The 22,362-nt window shown below is 43.2% G+C and overlaps 1 protein-coding gene across 1 annotated transcript in view; it reads left to right on the top strand.

The window, feature by feature from the left end:
* Positions 1-614: 614 nt before the first annotated feature.
* Positions 615-22,362, top strand: part of Znf407 (zinc finger protein 407) — a 371,415-nt gene continuing 349,667 nt past the window's right edge. Inside the window, exons 1-2 of the mRNA XM_041640811.1 lie at positions 615-684; positions 947-1,081. The gene's annotated coding sequence lies outside the window, so the exon portion shown is untranslated. The remainder of the gene's footprint in view (positions 685-946; positions 1,082-22,362) is intronic.

The following is a 22,362-nucleotide window of genomic DNA, read 5'->3' on the forward strand; positions in this document are numbered from 1 at the left end:
GTATTTTGTTATGGGGGTAAAAGGGAGAGGAATATAAGGATAACGAAGATTAATACTGCTTCCTACCCAGCAATCAACCCCTCCCTTCCTTATTATTTTGCTTATGTACCTTTCCTGTTCCCACTCTGCTAACTATAAGCAACGTGGAAACTACTTAAGATCCAGGAGCCACTGAAACGCCACATCCTACCCAGCCCACTGTACTTTTTTAGAGCATAGACATGTACGCCAATTTTGGCCATGAGATTTGAGTCTGCACTATAGACTACAAAAGGTTGACTCTCGAGTTTTGAGTTATGCTCCACGTTCACTAGTTGTACCATCTTGGAAACGGGTCTATTCCAATAGAAGCAATTCCCTCACGTGGATATGTGAATCACAATGAAAATTCAACTAGATTATCCTCATGGCCCCATTAGACTCAGGGGTCCCCGGGTCTACACACGGGAGACGCCCTTCTGGCGTCGATGGATTGTCTTTTTTTCACTGTCTGGGGTAACCCTATGCCGTGCACAGCGGCTCTGAACGGACCCGTGAGGGGACCCGATGCAGAGCAAGGCCCTTGCGCAGGCCACGCCCCTGCCCTTCCCGGAACCGCCCTCGGGTTCCAGGGATGGAGACCGGACGCGGGGTGCTGCCTGGGCTCGGCCCGCTGAGCATCCTCGGGAAGAGACGGTCCTCCCGGTGAGACCCAGCCGTCCGGAGCCCTCGCAGCTTCTGCCCTACAGATTGACTCTCTAGGCTTTCCGTTTCCCTTCCAGCAGGGAGGGTGGAACTTCCTGTTTTCTGTCTTAGGGACTTCCGGAAACTACTGCAGGGCTGAAAACAACTCGACACGCCGAGCTGACGGCTATTTAAGGGAAAAAAGAGGACGCGGACTTGGGCCTTTACCCAGGCAGTTGTAAAATCTCTGTTTTTCGGTTATGGTGCTCTGCGCGCCATCCAGAACAGTCGCCCTGGGAACCGCCGGAAGTAGCTCAACGGAGAAACAGGAAGTCCCGCCTCTTCCTCCCAGAGGGAAGACGGTGAGCCGGAGGAGTCAGTCAGAGGGCCGAGCAGGAGCGATTTCCCCGACAAACAGGTGAGTTATTCTCCGACGGGGCGGGGGGTCTGGAGGCGGGGATGGTTTGGCGTCGGCGCGGGGTGCGGGGGCAGCGGCCTGCCGGCCCGAGCGGGCGGCGCGGCGTCGGGTGCCCGCGGGCCGGCCGCGCTCCCGCCCCCTCCCCCGCCTCCGCCCCTCCCCGCCGGGGCCGACGCCGCCCCGCCGCACGCCGGGACCCACGCCCTCGCCCGTCGGCGGCGCTCGTCCCGCTGCCCGGCGACCTCCGGCCGGTGCTGCAGCTGTCGGGGCCGCGGCGGCCTCGCGCGCTCTCGGGCTCCTTGGGCGCGGGTGTCCCCTCGGCTGGAGCGCTGACAGCCGTGCTGAGTCCGCCGCGCCGCCCTCGGCTCCGGGATTGGCCGTTCCCCGGTCCGTCCCGGAGGAGCACGGTTCCCCGGCTGCCCAGCGTCTGCTCCGAGGGACGGGCTTCCCGGCAGAGGCTCCGCGCAGCCCGCTCCCGTGCACCCGGGTGCCTTGCCAAAGCCGCTGCCGCCTCTGCCGCCGCTGCCACTCGCGCTTCTTCCGTTACGCCATGCCGGTGACCGGGAGCCCACGACGGAAAGGGATGTTTCTGCTCTGCGCGACTGCCGGGGGACTCGGGCCCCTGCGGTGGTCGACACCGGTCAGCTTGGCAGTGGGCAGCGCGCCTCGTCCCACTTAAACTCGGCACCCTCGGGACCACCGCCGGCTGTGCTTGCCTTCTGTCTGCAGCTCAGCCTGCTGAGCGATGGGAGCAGAGGCTGCTGACCCCTGTTGGTAGCGTTGGGTTTTGAGTGGAGCGTCTATATTGAAGAGTTCTGGAACAGGACCTCTTGGCGGAGTTGGCCTCTGTGAACACACTGCTCCACACTCACACCCCCTCTCTTTCTCTGTATCCCTCTTCCTCTCCCCCTCCCCCCCTCTCTCCAATTTTTTTTTATTATGTAATGGGATGTAAAAGTCCAATGGTGACTTTTTAGCCTATGTTTGACAGGGCTGGTCACACACAGTATGTACCTAATTGGTGGGATCTTAGTCCATCTTGAAACAAAATACTGATTAGAAAGTATTCGAAGATCTCCTGTCTGTTGAACATACGCTATAACTCATAAAGCAGGACAACTTTGTATAGAAGTTACTCCAAATTCACTAACATCCATAAAATAACTTGAGCAAAATCAATGTTCACATTCAAATGTTTGATACTTGTTCCAGATAGGAGTATTCCTGTTGGCACAAGCCAGGCTCTGTGCTACAGCAGATGAGAACTGGTTACATTAAAAAACCCCATCAGGTAACTTCCACTACATTTGCAGATCTGTTTTTAGCACTTACAAGGTACATTTATTAAAATAGCCAAGTGTTAGCTTTCCAGAATCTAGAATAATGGCCGGCACAAACAGGAAGTGGAGACATTGTTTTGGGACCATACCCACTGTTTGTGCTCCACTACAACTTTTCTACAAACCTGAAAAACTTAAAAGGGTTTTTGTTTGTTTGTTTTTGTCTTTGGAGACAGGGTTTCTCTGTAGCTTTGGAGCCTGTCCTGGAACTAGCTCTTGTAGACCAGGCTGGCCTCAAACTCACAGAGATCCACCTACCTCTGCCTCCCGAGTGCTGGGATTAAAGGTGTGCGCCTCCACCGCACGGCCCAAATTAGGCTTTTCTTACTGGAAGAGAATGCTAGTAAAATAGAATGCTAATTTTTTTATTTCTCTCTTAAGAAAAATAAACGCACCACACACATATACATACACACGGGGGGGGGGGGGGGGAGGTAGGTTTGCTAATTAGGTGGTGAAAAGAATCCTAGTTTGTAAATTCCCGAATGAGTTAAGCTGTGCAGATCCACCTGGCACTTGGACCCTCTTGGCAATAAGTGCTAGTGGGTGTTTCTGCACAGTGGCCTAACATTCTCCCTAGTTGTGGAGTTCATACAGGAAGCATTTCTTGTCTGCCTGCTTTGTCCCAGTCATTGTAGCAAGTAAACTGATGGGCGGGATAGTGGAGTACTAGGTAGTAACTGGCTGTGGCAGTACAGTCTCCTGTTGATCCTGTGTTCTCTGAGGGCCAGGCATTGCACTACTGCTCATGGTTCTTGGGTGTGAGCTAGGAATGGGCTTTGACTGATGTAAGCAGAGGGGCATGTACTGGAAGAGTCATAGCAGGCTGGAGAAATGTGTTCCAGGAGAGAGACTGGGGGTCTGACTGAGGTCATAGCTTGGCCACATCCTGTAAGTAGTCTGCTTAGAATTTTGCTACTGACTGGAGAAACTGAGTCCCCTCTGCGTCTCCATCATTGTGTCCTTTAAAGTTCTAAGTGGTAGGACGTAAGATTGGCCAGACCACCTAGTTCCTAGGGAGTGGAGAGAGACAGTGTATTTTCTGTGTCACAGCATCTCATAAACAGCCCTGGATTCTTTTAAAATATGAAGGTAACTTCAAGAGCAAAAAGGTTTAATGTGACTATTACCAGTCAGCTTGTTGGACTCCTGTTAATTTACCCTCAAAAACTGGCTAAGCAAGGAGAAGTGGCATTTCAAGTGCTGGCTGGTGCTTACCACATTGGTGTATACTTGAGCATCTGAACATTTTGAGTGAAGGCAACTGGAGGCGCTACTTGTTATTGTTGCAGGTCCCGTGTAGTCCTAGGTAGCAGGACCCTTAGCTCTCTCGACACAGTGTTGTCTTTGTGAGAGTCCAGGGAATCTAAATGCCTCTGCTCTTAGCAGCAACTGTCATTGCAATTTCTTTTCTTTCTTTCTTTCTTTTTTTTTGATTTTCGAGACAGGGTTTCTCCATAGCTTTTTTGGTTCCTGTCCTGGCACTAGCTCTTGTAAACCAGGCTGGCCTCGAACTCACAGAGATCTGCCTGCCTCTGCCTCCCGAGTGCTGGGATTAAAGGCGTGCGCCACCATCGCTCCCTGCCTCTGCCTCCCGAGTGCTGGGATTAAAGGCGTGCGCCACCACCACCTGGCCTCTGTCATTGCAATTTTTGGGAGGGATAGTGTTTTAGTTACTGTTCTTTGGCTGTGAGGAGACATCATGACACCTTATCAAAGGAAGCGTTTTAGCTGGGCAGCTTTAATCCCAGGAAGCAGAGACATGCGAATCTTTGTGAGTTTGAGGTCAGCCTGGTCTACAGAGTGGCTTCCAGGAGAGACTCTAAAGCTACACAGAAAAACTAAAAATAAATAAATACATAAATTAAGTAAAAGAAAAGAAGCAATTAGGGGCTTGCTTGTAGTTTCAGAGTTAGTATACAGTCATGGCTGGAAGTGCAAGGTGCTGGGACAGTTGCTTACCTGAGTTCTCCAGTTCCAGTCAGAGAGAGAGAGAAGACCTGGCTTGGTACGGGGTTTTGAAACTTCAGAGCCCATGCTCAGTGGCACGCAAGTGGCAAACTCCTTCAGCAAGGCCATCTTCCTAGAGTCTTAGCAAGGAGGCAAACTTTGATTTGTCACAGTGTCCTTGTTCTGCTCTTTAACGGTGCTGACCTCTCTAATTACAGTTCTTTGTGTATTGCTGTGTCCACAACTTGAAAGGTGTTCTTACCACTCTTTGCCATACTGACTCTTTTCCAAATCTTTGTGCTCTGCTTTTTGTCTTTCTTACTGTAAATCTGGTTAAAAGCATGCTACGATATCTTGGAATTTTCTTCCCCAGATATAAATTCGTCCATTAGTTTTGAATTGAACCTTGCTCAGATTTTTCAGATCATGGACAAATGACAGTTAGGTTGTTTGCCAGACTGTAGCAAGATTGGTGTTTAGTCTGATACCCACCCAATAGGATCCTTGTTCCCTTCTGTGGCGAAAACAAACTGGGGTCAGGGGCAGGACATCTTTTGCCTAATAAGTTCTACTTCCTAAAGGTTTTACAAGCATCACAATAAGACCACGAGCTGGGCATCAAGAGTTCAGAATTGGAGCATGTTGGGGACATTCCAGATTCAAATACAACACAACCCATATCTCATGTATACATACCTATATCTGTATTAAAGATTTCTTTAGGTGGAAAGTGACTTATATTCTTTTCATTATTCTCCAACTATACTATCTCACTACTGTAATTAAATTATGGTTCCAACAATCTTGTTTCCCTCTCCATTGTGACTACCTACCTATAGCCAAGAAGTAGCTGCAGAGAAGACTGCAGTTGATGACAGCATCAAAGTATAAAGGAGCTTACAGCTTCCTAGGATTGTGTCCAGAGCTTTCCCACTGGTAGCTCTGGAGGAGGACTCTTGGGGAGAGGGTGGGCATGGATGGATAGCTCTTGACAGGAAGTTTCATTTCTCCTTTTGAGCATTAATGCTTTTATGTGCATGGCTATTTTCTGGATGTAATGTTACTTTTTTTTTAACAGTTTGGTTCCCTTGTGTTTACCCCAGAAAATTGGAAGTGTCTGAAATACTAAGGACTTGGTACTAAGGAGTAATAAAGGTAATAAACAGAATTCCATGAAAATAACAATAATGTTTTGAGCTCTTAGTTGGTGTAAACTTTTCATAATCTCATTTAGTCCCCAGCACATTCTCTGAAGCCGTGTCCTACATTTTATCCACTATGGTGCATTCAGTTTAGGGTAGGCCCGCAGTTTGTGCAGCTCTGTGCAGCTCTTAAATGGTGGAGCTAGTTTCTAGCCAAGGCTGTGTGACTGTATAGCCGCTCTTTGAGTCATAGGCCAGTCCACTGACTTCATGACACTTTAGCCAACACTCGTCCCACAGTTCAGTCCTTAGATGTCTGATTGTAGGCACTTTGCCCCCAGGCAGTGTATAGTCTTGTTATCAGACACTTTGTAAAGTGCGGCAGAGCCCAGGAGGAGGGAGGAAGGCCATTGTAGGGCACAGGGTACCCTAAAAGAGGGCAGGGCATTCTGGGAGCTGTCAGGGTAGCTGAGCAGAGCCCTGGGAAGTGCAGCAGTCAGAAGCAGGGCTCCAGGTGTCAAGCTCCTTCTCAGGTTCGCTTGTTCCACTTTTCACACCTTAAAATTGCAGCTGTCTGTATGTGTGCGCATCAGCAAATAGGAGCTCGCTGTTCATGGGACACATGTCTAATTTATGTAGCTGGCAATAGTCATGTACAGCTTAATAAAAGACTTACATATTGAAGGTGAAACTATAAAACATTTAGAAGGTAATTCGGGGCAATAGTTGTATGTATGATTTGAGATTTTTGAGTCAATCACAAAAGATACAAGTCATAAGAGAAAAAATGAGTTTTATTGTCATTATTAGTTTGGATAATGGTATATGAAAAAGACCCAGAAATGATCAGGCAGATTAACAAAATTGAATGTGTCAGTACATATTATTGGTAAAAGTTTAATGCTATTTGAAGAGCAAGCAGCAAAAGTCAGAATAATAGGAAACAGGTTAGGGAGAGAGCAGGTAAAGTGATAGCTGTTAAAGCCTGATGAACAAGTGAGAAGTCAGGGCAAGTAAGCACTCTCAGCCCGTGCTCGTTCCGTAAGATGGACAGTGGTGGGTCACAGCCAGCCTGGGATACACAGCACAGAAGCAGAAACTGGAGACTGCCTCGATAAGGTGGAAGGCAGAAACTGACTTCTGTATCGGCGAAAATGAATGCAGACAGAAATTGTAATAATACATACAGCTTTAATTGATAAATAGACTTACAGAACCAGAGGTTTCAGCGGAGAACAGGAAAGCAGAAGGGGCGGCCGGGAGTGCGCCCACAATCTTTATGAGTAAAAAATATCCTCGGGGGACCCCGCCCTACAGACTTCCTCTATAAGTACGCACCGATTCTCTCCCCTTCTCTATTACATACACACACACACACACACACACACACACACACACACAGACACTTAGAAAAGAATCTTCAAGTATATATTTTATACACCCTCACCAAAGAGATAAGTATAAAGATGCTCCCGTTGATGAGTAGCTAGAAGAACTAATTGGTGTGTAATTTATGCACTGCTTATACAGCGAAAAGGCCTGGCAGTATTGTTGGGAGGTTAGAAAGCATTCCGAGTGCTTAGGTAAGACAAGGAGTATGTGTGTGACTGTAAATTGGCAGTGATGTGAGCTGTGTGTACTCTGACTCAGAATTCTTCATCAGCCACCTGAGTGTTCAAATTATTCTCTCTTAGTCTTTATTTTACAGCACTGGTGCCAAATTGTTTTCCATAATTAATGGAAATTAATCTTACTATGTAGTCCTGGCTGGCCTGGAACTTTTTATGGAAATCCAGCTAATCTCAAACTCACAAACATCTCTGTCTGCCTGTTTCTTCTGTGCTAAAGACTTGGGCTGACAAACCCTGGTGATGGTAATATTTGAGAAACATTGCCCCAGGGGAAAACTTACCGGAGTGCCTGAAGCCACGTACCAAAGGAAAGCCTTAGATAGGCCTGTCTGAGCCTCTACAACCCCAGCTGTTCTGTAGGCTGAGGGAACATAGGCTTAAGGCCAGCCATACCTCACTATCCTGACAACCTTCACTACCACAGGCAGCTTGAGAAGACCTCTCTCCAGCTAAAGGGATATATGTATTAATGGCAAACAAAGCTAAATGTACAAGATTGTATATAGTATTCGCCACTGTCTCCAGTTTTTAAAGTTCAGAAGCACACAGAACAAAGTTGCATTATTGTTAAAAATACAGACATAATTGATACACAGCAGGTAAGGTCTGCGATGTAGCTTTCTAGGTTGTGCTTGTCTGGTGTATGCAGTGCATTGCATCCATACTCAGTTCTAAAAAAGGAAACACCAAGGAGGGAGGGAGGGAGGGAGACAGAGAGAGAGAGAGAGAGAGACAGTAAGAGTCTTACCTTTCTAAGAAGAGTAAAGAGGGGAGGGAGGTCTACACAGAAGGACTCAGGTAACACATTGTGTTTCCTACACTGGTCTGTGCTCTAGGTCTTAGATTATTTCTGTCTCACGCCTGTCTTCATGGGCTCTATTTAGTTTGTATGAAAAGTGAAAGCTGGAGGTGAAGATGTGATCTTGGGGAAGTGTCACAGATCTTGACTCCTAAGTACGACAGTAAAACTGGTCTCCTGATTCTGTTAATTCCTGCTCATCACTTCCTGTCCCAGGCACCGCTTTGAGCACATTATTGACAAGTTTATATGTCATTAAATAACTGACTTTACCTCATAATGGCCTCTGGCAGCAGGCTTTATTTATTACTATCCTAGCCTCACAGGAGAGACAGCTTGCCTGTGGGCACGGTTATCAGTGGGAGGAGTCCAGTTGTTTAAAGGGAAAAGTCATGTATGCACAGACAAACAGGCGGAACAAACAAAAGTCAGGCCACAGTAGAAATGAGGGAGTGTAGGAGGCAGACCTGTGAGAGGTGTTCTTCCTTTTTTCCAAGTTACTCTTTCTTTACCTTTGTAGTTTATTTTCAGAGCAACACACTTGCCTTTATCATTCTCATAGATGACAGACTTCCTCATTTTCTAGCTCACGGTAGGTATCAGTTAAAGGAGTGCATGCTGACTTAAAATATAATTATGATTCGCTGCGGCTTCGAACATCTCCTTTTTCCTAGACAGTTTGTTGAGAAAAAGGGACATTTTTTGGGAAATCAACACTTGCCGGTTTTCCTTCTTGATTTTGATAACCTTGTTTTCTTATGTCATATTAAAATCTGCACTGGGATTCTGTCTTATAACTACCAGTTAAACTGTGAAGTTAAGCTATCACGGTGTCACTGCCACCGCTTGGAAAGTTATGCAGGAGGAGTAGAAATGTGGTTTCAGCATTAAATGTACTTTAGAACCAAATAGTACTACTATTTTTGTTTGATAACCAAAGTGCTAAAATTGTCAAAATCGTGAGAACTGTCAAGCACTTGCAATTAGGGAATGTCACAGTTTCTGACAGACTCAGTCCCTTACCAGGAAGGTAAAAGCTAAAGAGACCTTCTTTGGCAGAGCTGTCTGCATTAAGTAAGGCACAGGGATGTGATCTCATATGATCCCTTCTAGGTACATGTGGAGTGTAAGTTTTTCACAGCAGAGTTTCTGGTTCTTGGGCTCTTGTTCCTCTCCGCTTTGGAAAGCTAGATGATCTCCATGCTCTAATTCTGAATACTTTTCTGCGGGCTTGGTGTTTGTACTTAACTTTTGTTTCCACTTATATAGTGGGTCTTTTTTCTTTTATTAAAAATAGATTTAAATAAAGCTAGGTAAGGCAATTAAAAGCGTAGGAAGAAGACTAATGCAGGCTGAGTAACACTGGCTTAATCATCAAGTAACTCAAGCTCAACACGCTCTACAGTTACTAATTGTTATGCAGAAAGAACCCTGATAAATAGAACTGGAGCTTTGTGTTTGAGATCTAGAACCAGTAACAGCCACTTCTTTGGAAGTATATAGTTGATTAGTGGTTTCTGCTGGGTGTGACTTGAGCAGAATTTGATGTATATTAGATCAATTATTTTTCAATAAAGAGTATCAGTTAAAGGAGTGCATGCTAATTTAAAATATAATTATAAGACCATTAGAATTTAAAGGAAGGTGGTAATGCAGTTTTAAAAATAGCTTAGAAATTTTAGGTCATTGAAGGAATGGAATAGAAATGACAGTCTTTCTAAAAATGAGATCAAATGGTTTTCATTAAGAACCTTCAGGAAGCAGGATCTGGTACCTCTTATGTATTTTATTGTGACATTACGGCAATGCTTGCTAAAGTGTGACATTGGAAGGAAGTTTATGTAGCATACTATAGTGCAGACAAGCATCTTTAGAGACCCATGTAGTAGTCTTGTTTTTTGTTTGTTTTTTTGTTTTTCGAGACAGGGTTTCTCTGTGGTTTTGGAGCCTGTCCTGGAACTAGCTCTTGTAGACCAGGCTGGTCTCGAACTCACAGAGATCCGCCTGCCTCTGCCTCCCGAGTGCTGGGATTAAAGGCATGTGCCACCACCGCCCGGCCCATGTAGTAGTCTTGTTTAAATTGTTCATTATGTGTTTTTGGCTGACCCTTACCCTCAACATATTCCCTCTCTACAGCTGTAAGGGTCCAGTACATAAACATGAAATGTTTATTTTCTTTTCTTTTTGAAGAGTCAGGGAGGCTCAGTGGTTCCCAAATAAAGCTTTCCAGCATCACCCAGAGGACTCTTTGAAGTGTAAGTTTCTGCTACAGAGCAGATTTTCTCATTCAGAATCTATCCTTGGAATTTCAGACCTTTGCTCCCTAGCTGTGTTCGCAGAGGGTTGGTGTTGATGCAGGAAGTCTGAAGCACAGCACAAAGGGCTGACTGGCTTTGTGATTCACCACCAGCACAGCCTCCGCTCCCCGAAACAGGAGAGTGTGTGGGCAGGGCAGAGGTGAAGTGAGGGGTTCTGTAAGGTGGGAACAAGGAAACATAGGGAAAGAGAAGCTACTTAGTATCAGCTTCCTTACATCCCCTTTCCAAGCAAAAGAAAGTGTGTGGGTGTGTGTGTGCATGGGCATGTATGTATGCCATATACATCTGCTTTTATCCTGCTCTGAGATGAGCGCTCCCACTGGCCTGTGATCACCAGGGCTCCTTCTGCTCAGCCTCAGCGTTGGGATGCAAGTGTGCACCACCGTGTCAGGCACTTATGTGGTCTCTTGGGCTCACACCCAGGTCCTCTTGCTTGTGAGGTAAACACTTTACCAATGGGGCTATCTCTCCAGCCTTCAGCTTACTTTTTCTTGTTGTTGTGAGAAAGGTCTCACTACATAGCCTTGACTCCTGGGACTTGCAGTGTCCAGTGTCCAGGCTGGCCTTGAGCTCACAAAGATCTTCTTGACTCTGCCTCCACATGCTGAGATTAAAGGCATGCACCACCACTCCCAGCAAGCTACTTTTTACAAATGAGAGTTAAAACGGAGGAGTCTCCATGTCAGATTTAGGTGCACTAGAGTCTCCTGTTTTTAGGAAAAAATAGTCTGTTTTGGGGTCTAGTTCCTTAAAGCTTCAGTTTTGGTGATGCAGCATTTAGCGAGTAACTCCAGTTCGTTGTGATGCCGTCTTTCGGGATCTAATTCAGACCCAAGCCCAGAGTAGTGGCTTCTCTTGGTTTTGTGCTGGGATTAAAGGCAGGCAGCACCATGCCCAGCTCTTGAGTGTTTTTTGTGCTCATACCCACCGCCGAAAGCAAAATAAAACAAACCGTGACAGAAGTATAACTAGAAAAACAGTTGGCTTTGTATCCTCTTTCATACCCGCTGCCTGCATCACTCCTTCCGCTCCCCTTCCTCCATGCCACACTGCACCTCATGTTTACATTAATTTCTGTTTACATAAATCCGTACATTATCAGTGAGATCCCAAATAGGAGAGAATATTGGTTTATTTTTTCTGAGATTTTTTTTGTGATCTTGCTTAATATAATACATTCTCAGCCATTTCATTTTCCTACAAATTTAACTTTATTTCTTTGAAATTGAGTTGTATTCGTGTGTGTGGGTGTGTGTATGATTTTGCTTTTTTCCTTGTACACATTAGTTATTAAAGTTTTTTAAAGACTTCTTACCGAAACCAGATCATAACAAAACAAAAGAATGGAAGAGAGGAAGGAAGGAGAAGGTGGCTAGAGAGATGGCTCAGCAGTTAAGAGCACTCGCTGTTTTTGCAGACCTGTGTTCAGTCCCCATCACTCTTGCTGGGGAGCTCACAGTCACCTGCGTCTCCAATCCCCGATGGATCTGATGTCCCCTTCTGACCTCTGCAGACACTGTACTCATATACACAAATCCACCCTAAAACATACACAGACACATAATTAAAAACAAAATCTTGTTGGGCGGTGGTCGCACGCTTTTAATCCCAGCACTTGGGAGGCAAAGGTGGGTGGATCACTGTGAGTTCGAGGCCAGCCTGGGACTAGTTCCAGGACAGCTAGGGCTGTTATACAGAGAAACCCTGTCTCGAAAATCAAAAAACAAAAACCACCCAAAAAACAAAAACAATAAAAAAATCAAAAACAAAACAACAAAATCTTGATTAAAAACAAAAAGCTTATATGTGGGACCTCACTTTGTCTGCTGTTGGCGGTAGTGTTTTCAGACTCTGAGAGACCTGTTTATATGTTGAATACTATTTTTTTTGTTTGTTTCTTCAAATGCATAATCCACAAAATTTTGTTGGAAATCGTTTTGGTTATAGGAAAACTGGCAGACATAGTATGTCTAATGAACTTGCAAAATAGTCTCCTGCTTCAGTGTTTAGGACTAAGTCTGGTCACTGCTAATTTTATTATGGAGAGACGAAAAATACGTAAAAAGCTTGCAAACAGTGTCAGCAAGCTCTTTTAAACTTAATGAGCACTAGACCTAATGCAGCGTTAAAGAACGTGAGATTCAGTGACGTGAAAGTGAGATTCTTACACTGATACTCTGACTTTTTCAAAAAAGTGAGAGCTTGAAGGTGATCCCAGGGAGAAAGCCTGGCCAAAGCACAGAAAAGGCGGCTTTGTGATGGAGATTAGCACTTGAGGACAAGGCTCAGGGTCTGTCCACTTCTCTTTTCCAGTTACCTCTGTTCTCAGACGTGGTGGTTCACACCTGTAACCTTTAGTCTCAATTAGAAGTCAGAAGCAGGCGTTTGAGGACCGTCTAGACTACATAGTAGTAAGACACTCTTTCAGAGGAAACAAACAAACATCAAGAAACGTGTCATACTGGAGCATCCTGTGTTCCTGTCATCCAGAGGCTGTGTTGGGACGAGGCCACCATCGTCCTCGATACTGGAGGAGGCGTGCAGTGTGTCCTTGACTGCAGATAGTTTTAAAATTCCAGACTTTATCCGGGTTGATGGCCTTTTAAAATATTTTTTAAAGACAATTATTTTTAATGTTTGTGCGTGTATATGTCTCTGTGTGTGAGTGTGTCTCTGTGTGTTTGTGTTTATGTACTTAATGCAGATGCCTGCCGAAGTCAGGCTGAGGTTCCAGGCGGTTGTGAACTCAGATCTTCTACAAGAGTAATTGTGCCCTTTACTGTGAGCCATCTTTCTAGAACTGATTGGCCATGTTTGATTTTATTTCAATTTTAGCCTTTCCAGTCCTTTTGGTAAGTGATTCTTGGTATATAAGTTAATATATAAAATTACTCTGTTCTCCCATTCTTTTCCTTCCTTCCTCCCTTCCTTTTTATTTTACTTTTTATTCAGAAAACATTCCAAATTTAATAGAAAAATGTGAAAATAAACACTTTTTTTTCTTAGAATACCTATATATGTAAGTTTTATAGTGATTCCTATATTGTTGTCAATTTATACCTCACCCCCTCTGCCTTTATTCTTGGAGATAAAATCCAGGGCCTTGTGTGTGTTAGGCAAATCTTTATCACTGAGCGCTCTCCTTGGCTCTGCCTGTTTGTTTTCTCCTTTTGTCATCTTCTCGTAGACTTGGTCTTCATATCCACGTGTGTGTGTCTGTGTGAGTGCGTGCGTGCTTGAGCCAGCCCCTGTATATGTTTGCATCATGACCCTTCGCTCAGGAACACTTGGTTGACAACTTCCTGAGAATGAACTGGGCATGGTGTTGATCTGCTTTGATACCAGCACTTGGGAGACAGAGGCAGGAGGATCTCTGAGTTCCTTCTCAGGCATGACTACATAGTGAGACCCTGCCTTAAAGAACAAAAAAAACCCAACAAATCAAACCAAAGGAAATCCAGTAGAGATAGTCTCTTGCGTGGCTGTAGTGTTAATCAGTTTTGTAAATGTATGTTGAGAGTTGTTGTAATAAGAGGAGCGGGGCTGCGTTCCTGCTGCCCTGGCTCACAGCCGCCTGCTAGCTTATGCCCAGAAATAATTACATGGATACTGTATTCATTTAAACACTGCTTGGCCCATTAGTTCCAGCCTCTTATTGGCTAGCTCTTACATATTGATCTAACCCATTTCTATAATCTGTGTAGCCCACGATGTGGCTTACCAGGGAAGATCTTAACCTGTGGCTGTCTCTGAGAGGGGAATCATGGCGACCTCTGACTCAGCTTCTTTCTCCCAGCATTCTGTTCTGTTTACTCCGCCTACCTAAATTTATGTCCTATTAAAGGGCCAAGGCAGTCTCTTTATTTAACCAATGAAATTAACACAAAACAGAAGACTCTCCCCCATCATTTCCCCTTTTTCTGTTTAAATAAAAAAGAAAGGCTTTCACTTTAACATAGTACAATTACATATAGCAAAACAGTTATAAAGCAAGAATTGCAGTTACAATATTTATATCTATTTTATCTTTTTTCATACATTTAACAAAATTGACCTTAAAATTCATACCAATGCAAATTATTCATATCTATATCATATCCCCCTCTAAATGTAAAAGAACATTTATAAACAATATTTGGGAACATGGGCGCAGTTTTTTCTCTCCAAACTGCTTCCTGCTGAATGGGGGCGCTGTTATTCAGGTCTTTTATGGGATAACCTGTCTGCTAGTTCATCTCAGTCGGCAGTTGAGCAAAGAAATTTTTTGAGGGTGTTCACAGGTTTCAGGAGGGCGAGGTCTATCATACCATATTGGAATAGAAGAAATCCACAGGGTCTCATCCTCTGTGAAAACAAAAGAAGAAACTCTTTTCCAAAGCATCATATCCTTAGATCCAAATTCTGAAGTCAAGATACCTTTAGAACATATGTGCAGGTTCAGCTTAGCAGCCCATATAATGAAATGTCTCTCTACTTAGCTCCTTCACAGTCAAAAATTTTAAAGAAAACACTATGTACATAATCCAGACTCTCTGTGAATTTTCCATTTTTATGTGGCTTATTTTTCTTTATTTCTTTTAATCTATAACTATCTGTACTCTGTCTCTTTAAAGACTTTACCCTTTTTTTTATGGGCATTAACTTTATTCTCTCTAATTTTTTTTCTCTCTCTCAAGCCTACGTACACTCATCCAACATTGTGATTCATTTAGTGGTCTGTCTGAATCTGTTTTATTGTGAATCTGTAATTTTTTTACTATCCAGGAGCACTTTGTTTTGCACTTTTAAATTGCTAAGCACTTAAGAATCTAAGCTGTGACATTCCTAGGTCAAAAATAGGTACTGCAGGCTTGCCCCGCTCAGTCCAACATGGCGGAGCCGTTTGTGCCTCTGATCCTTGCACATTGCACCACTAGCATGGCGGAGCTGCTTGTGCCTCTGAGCTGCGGCACACAATGTCCCCCTTTTAGGCACACAGCAGTCTAGTTGCCATCAAACAAATCGTAGCACTTTACTTCAAATGCTCCATTCAAAAGCTCTGTCTCCCACGGGAGCCAGACAGAGATCGCGATGGCTGCACAGCCCAGAAAGCCAGCATTTTAAAACAGCAAGTTTTTTCCTGCTGCTGAGTCAAAGATCTGAGAAGGGAATAAATATTACTTAACAAACGAGAGATATCCAAAATGTGCAACAAACGACAGAGACAACTGACTACCTGGGCAATCACCCAAAGTCTTGTTTGTAATGTTGAGTCAACCAACTTTGGCTAAGGCCTAACATAACTGACATACCATTATTAAAGGCAAGGAACTTTCTTAGAACTATCCTACCCTGTCTTGGCAGGATAAGACAATCCTGTTTCATCTTTGTCAGTAGTTGAGGTATGGGCTTTCCTTAACCCAAAGGCCAGTTCTGCCAAGAAGACAAGCTCCCAGTGGAGTGTCTTTGGTGCTCAATGTTCTCTCAGGAGTAGAGTGGTGTTGCTAGGAGTAATTGTGTCTCATTGGCACAGAATTCTAGGTTAGATTAAAGGCCATTTCTACAGCTCTTTGAAGAGGCTGAAGATTATACTATCTATACTAAATATAATTTCTTTGTATCTAAAAGACCTGATTAATTCTCAATACCTATCTAACTTGAAGACTAAGAGAATAAACAACTGTGCAATATATGAAGACAATGATCTTCAACTGTAAACAATGTCATTACATATCAAATGTAAACAATGTTATTATATAAATAATATCAGAGGTAGAAATGTATATTGTAATATGGTAAATGTATCAATACAATATAGACAAAGTTATAAGCATACAAAAATAGAGGTAGGAACACTCACATTCAATATTCAATAATGTGAGTAGACCTAAAATGCCTTTATTACATTTGTCAGGGTTGGCATAGGGTCTGTCTTCAGAGGTTACATCTAGTCTTCATGTCTCCTCAGCCTCCTGTAACTTTGAACATTTTTTTTAACTGCTGTCTTTGTGACGCTCAATTTTTGAGGCAGGTGGGCTTTCTCACCATTTTATTTATTTAAACAGAACACTACTGGTGGCATGTTTGCTTGCGATTTCCACTTAGTCATAGGTTTTCTATTCTTGGCTGATGTGATGCTTGGGTAATGAGGTGTTATCAGGATGTCACATCTTACTTAGGGTTCACTGTGTCCCTCTGCCCTTTATCGAGGATGCTGGTTTTGATCACCCAGCCAAGATTCTGTGACCCTCCCCCATGAGTCGCATTTTGTTTTATTATTTTATTTTTTACCTTGGAAACTAGTCAGTGGTTTGTGGAGAGACAGGTTAAACATCATGCAAAGATTATGCTCCATATCAAAATACTCTGTCCGACTTAGTTCCATTCATGAATCTTGTCTGATATATTTTTTGTCAATATAACTTTCTCTTTCTAGCACTCTTTTATGTTTGCCCATTTGCCCTGAACTCAATATAAACAGAGCTGTTCTTTAGGTCCCCTTCCCTCTCTGTATCCATCTATCAGTCCACTTATCCATCCATCCATCCATCCATCCCCAAGTCTTTGAAATGCTTTATTCACTTAGAGTTTTAACAAATTGGCAATGCTTAATCTTGCTCCTAAGTCTTCCTGACACCGTCTTTCTTTCAAAGCACCCCCTTCTTTCTGACGGAATGGGCTGTAGGTTCATCATGTTCCTTGGCCAGCCCTGGAGTCAGCCGGGTTCTGCTGAGTGGAGAATGGACTCCGATGTGCTCAGTGTTACTAGTTCTCCAGCCAACCCCATTCTTGCATGTTTAATACGAGATTTAAGGAGCCATAGGTAGCTTTCTTAGTGTCTGGTTTCCCTGCTGTTTGACCGGTCTGACCTTCAACCTCTCTGACTATAATTGTGTTATCCTGACTTTGCCTTTATTTGTGTTCTTTTGACCCTTTTGTTTGGTCAGTGCTGCTGCAGGTGTCCATGTCCAGTTAAAGGCTTCCCCCTTTCTCTTTGATGGCAGCCGTACTTTCTATTGCTTCAGTCATGGGTAGTGACCTTTTTTCTTAAGCTTCACACTTAACTGTGTCCCTAAAAGATATTTTGGAAAGTATAGAAAAATGCCATGAATTGGAGAAAAAATTACCTATAATTTCTCTACTGAGAGGAAAAAATTAACCTTATTATATAAATGAACTTGAGTAGAACTATATTCATTTAAAATTTAATGCTGAAGATCTTCTCCTTTCTAAATATACTTTCTTAGCACTCAGATCTTTGGTACCTAATAATTTATATTCCAAATGTCTTGAGACTTGATAGTTTTATATGGTGTGTTAGCTTATTGACATCTGGAATTACAGTGTTTTCCAGATTCCTTCCAAAATTAGTCCTTTCAGTCCTCTCCCTGCAGCTCTTTGTATCCCTCTGCTCCGACCTGAGGAGGCCAGGGCACTGCCAGTGCGTCTTTAGCCCTGCCCTCCTTTCCTGGTGTTTATTTACTTTTGTTACAGTTCCCCCAGATTTATAGTTTTAATTGAATTTAGCAATCATAGTCTTTTCTTCTTGGATTGCAGCAAGGAGGCTGAAACTTGCCTGTGTCCTCCAGCCGATTTGGTGCAGCTGAGATGAAATTGAAGACGTTCTCTGTGTAGCTCAGTGCTTTTTCCCACTAGTGTTGAAACTTCAGGGTGACCCGTTTCTCTCATCTTCTGCTTCTGTGTCTACCACTTTCTCAGCATTCACATGTAACGTCTTCATCTTCTTGCTTTTGAAAGGGAAGAAGGGAACTGTAAAGAACATAGACTAACTTTTATCATAAAATGCTTTTTTAATGGCTGCATTGTAAATTCTTGAAAACCAAGGGTCTAATGGAAACAGTTAATGAGAAAGGGCTCCATCACGGGTAACCTCCCACCTCTAGTTTTAGTGAATAGACCGTTTAAACTAAATTAAGTGAAGGACGTAAATTCTGTTGTTTCAGTTTTAATATTTCATGACTGATTTTATAGATGAAATTATATTTTACAATAAATAGGAAGAAGAATTTATATAGCCTGTTCTATTTGATGTGAAACAGCAAATCCCATTTCTCTGTAGCTGTAAAGAAAATTCATTATAATGTCTTTAGTTGTAAGAGGCAGTTTCATTGTGATTAGTTACACTGATAATAAAGCAACCTTTCCCTATAGCAGGCGACAAAGCACTAGTGTGTGCTTCAACGACCCGGACTCTCCCGTTCTGTCTCATGGACTCGGCACTCCTTTGTCTTAGCCCCGCTATTTCTGGACCAGTAATTTTTTCTTAAAAAATTAGATGGAAATATTACCAAAGTATTGATTTTAAAAAGTCCCTTTAAAAAGATAAAGTTTTAACTTTTTGTGTAGAATCTTTCTGAGTGTGAAGCACATTTGTCAGAGATAGTTGATATAAAGTTGTTGTAAAGTTAAGTTAATACCTGATCGCTTTAGGGTGTTTAGAAAGTAGTACTGCAAATGTGGGAAGGTTGAAAACCTTAAGAAAAATCAAGTACAGGGAGGTATGAGGGATGAGCTAATTTTCCAGTGTGCTTACCGTGCGGCCTATGCTTTGTATTGCTGTCAGTCCATCCTCCTGAGCAGTGGTGTGAGGTTGGAGTACGGGGTAGCGGTAGGGTGCTGATGGACCTGCTGGCTGTATTTTCTCACGGGGCGTTGATCTTCATCAATATGGACACTTAGTTTTGTTTTAATTCTAATTTAAGCACTAAACAAATGTTTGAATTTTTAGAAGAATTGAATTAGATTTTGAAATATAATAACCTGGTTTTCTCTGAAATAGAAATATAGTTAGTTCTTGTTTCAAGTATTTGAGTGAATTCTAGTTTCTTCTGTTTCTTAGGCTTGGGAGCACACAGTTTTAGCCTGCTTATCGTTAAGTGTTCTGGGATGTGGGTGCTGGGAACTGAACTTGGGCCTTTGAGTCACCTGATATCTTGGTGGTAGCACTTCCACACGCTCCATGCTGTTAGTGGCTCTGCATGCCCTAAGCTTGAATGGAATGCCTTCCAAAACCAATAGGTGAATGGTCATTTGTGTGGTGACAGTAACCAATGCACTATGACTTCAGACAGCATGATCTGTGGTGCCACAAGTGTTCCCCACATGACCTGCGAGTTTAGGAATGCTGAATTTCTGAATTTAACTGGGAAGGAATCCCTTATTGCCTTTACCTCTGAGGCAAGCTGTTGGCTCAGTAGATTCTAGAAGCCGAATGTTTACATCCCAAATAAGCATATTTTTCAGGATACAATAAGATATATCCTTTATGCTGTATGAATTTAATTTTAAAATTTGCTCTACCTCATCACTTTATTAGGTAATTCTTTAATAACTCTTGATTTGGTTCAATTTTTTTAATTAACTTGTTTTATCAATCTACTATTTATTTATTTATTTATTTTGTATACAGTATTCTGTCTGCAGGCCAGAAGAGGGCACCAGACCTCTTTACAGATGGTTGTGAGTCACCATGTGGTTGCTGGGATTTGAACTCAGGACCTTTGGAAGAACAGGCAATGCTCTTAACCACTGAGCCATCTCTCCAGCCCCCTTGGTTCAATTTTTGATCGTGATATCAGATCTCATTTTGATCGTAGGAGAGATAAATGTAAATATCATTTATTATAGTTCTAAAATAAGTGGAGAGAAATTCTGCTCTGCAAAGCATTTCAGATGAGTGATAGCGTTTGGCCCTTCTGTGTGTCTTAGTACTGTTAAGTACTTAGTTCTGCTAGCACAGAAGCTTCTTGTTAGGGTAGGAAGGAAAATATTCAGATGCCAGTGAAGGAGGGGCATTCCTGAGCCATATCCTCATCAGAGAGGAGGGCTTTGTCTATTTTTCTATTTATTCATCTATTTATTTTTCAAAAAGGGTTTGTTTGTGTAACAGCCCTGGCTGTCCTGGAACCCCCTTTGTATACCAGACTGGCCTCAAACTCATAGAGGTCTACTGTCTCTGCCTCCCTGGTGCTGGGATTAAAAGCGTGCACCACCACTGCTCAGGCTAGAGAAGGACTTTATGTTAGTTGTCTGTTGCCCAGTAACTAAGACATCAAAATATAGTGACTAACGTGTTTATAATCCTGTGGCTTGCGTACTTGGGACTGATCTTGGCTGGGTAACTCTGGTTTCAGGAGTTATCATACAAAGGACTCGGGGTAGGTGGTTTATTGCCAAGGTGGCCCATTCCTTGGCAACTGAAGGAAGCCCTCAGTTTTCCACGTCATTGGGGAAGAAGCCTCACATCTTGCCGGGGGCTGCCCCACAGGCGGCACAGATGTCTTGCTATATCTGGGAGAGGGCAGGAGGGAAGCACTGATGCCTTGGGACTGAGAGTCCAAAGAGCACACACTCACTTTGTTCTTCTTTTCTTAGGTGCAGTTCACACAATACTAAGAGGCGGCAACTAAGTCTTTGAAGTAGTAACAATTGTAGATTCATTAAAAACCATCAGACTGTTTCTTGGGTAACTTAATAAAGAACTTTATGTATTTATAGCTGAGGAAATGTGTTGTAGTCTCATAGGATATACTATATTATATAGGAGGTGTAGATGCTGGAACCCAAGTATTCAAGAACTAGTCCTGTGTGAATAATCCAGACCTTATTGTGTGTCCATGTGTGGAAGATTGCCCCTAGTGTTATCCAGTGAATGTGTTTTAGTGTGTTGAATACATTCTTGTCTGAATTATGTATTTAACTTAAAATTGTAAGGATTTTTCTGGAAGAGTACTTTTTTCCTTGTAGGATCAGAGATTATTCTGTGATCTTTTTTCCAAATTGTTGTTTCTGATAGGAGGGGCCTGGCTGGGAGGGCTGAGCTCAGCACCTTTAGTTCCCCAGCTTTCATAGACAGAGTCTAGGAGTGGATGTCAATTAGGATAGGCAGCACCATCGCGGGACAGGTGCGGTAGGAAGTCCGGTTTGAAATGGCAGATTGAGAGAGACTATTCATTCTCCGCTTACTCAGCCCTTCTGTGTAGGGTTAGAACTTCTGCTGCTTGTCTCTTTGAATTTCTCAAAGGGAAAGGTTTTGAGACTGTTCAGGCTTTTTGTGCTTGTACCTGTTAAAGAAGGTTGAAGGGTAAGGGAGTGGGACTCGGGTAGGAAGAAGATGGGTTCGTGTGCAGCCACATGTCTCTGTGAGTGACTCACTGGAAGTGGATGAGCTGAGCTGTCTTCATGATGTCCCATAGGGAGGAAAGACGGCACACAGATAAATGCAGACTAGTCCTTCGGTTGAGTGACAGGTGAACAAAGCCTGGAGTGCAGTGAACGGCTGAGAGCCTGTTCTCTCAAATGCTTCCTCCAAATCCCTGGAAGAGCCATCTGGGAGAAGTGGCCACCAGGTGTCATCAGAAGTCTGCTATTGATGTGTTTTATTCTTGTTCTCAAAACGTTTGCTTTTTTCCCCCCAGGTAGTCTTTTCTTTAAAGCATGAGAAATAACTTAGAGATTTTAATTTTTGACAGTTTCTAGATGAAACTAACTTTATTAATAATTATAGGTAAGATGAAAATAATCAAAAAGGTTATATATAACTTATTTTTGCAGCCCGGAACAGCTGCTTAAAGGTGGTGGTGTGTGTGTGTTGTTGGGCTCAGAACCTTGCACATGCTAGGCCAGTGCTCTACCACTAAGCCACACTCAGCCCCAGCGGAGATGCTTGTAATTGTGTGTTTGGAAACCTTTGGGACTCGGAGAGGCTACGTGTGGATGGTGATTGATGACTTGGTCTAGGAAGATTTAGTAATACATGCTGTTTTTTTTGTTTGTTTGTTTTTTTACGGTGTTTTATTATTTATTTTACTTGGGTGTGTGCATGCTATGGTACATGTGTGGAGATCAGAGAACAATCTCTCTTGGTTTACCCTTTCACCATGTCGGTTCCAGGAGTGACTTGGCAGCAGGCATCCACTAAGCCATCCCTCTGGGTCCAGTGCCACTATCTTAGTCCACATACCTACTAGGTTTTCCAGTCCTGAAATTCTGCTGAGGAAGAATTCTGAGATTCATTTTATTTTATTTTATTTTTTTTACTGTATTACAAATGGCAGTCTGTCAGGAAGGAGATTTTGACTTATTTTACTTTGTTGTAGGAG

Source organism: Microtus oregoni, unplaced genomic scaffold, assembly GCF_018167655.1.
Source record: "Microtus oregoni isolate MIOR12 unplaced genomic scaffold, Mior012 000065F_ref0000479, whole genome shotgun sequence".
NCBI classification, from domain to species: Eukaryota; Metazoa; Chordata; class Mammalia; order Rodentia; family Cricetidae; genus Microtus; species Microtus oregoni.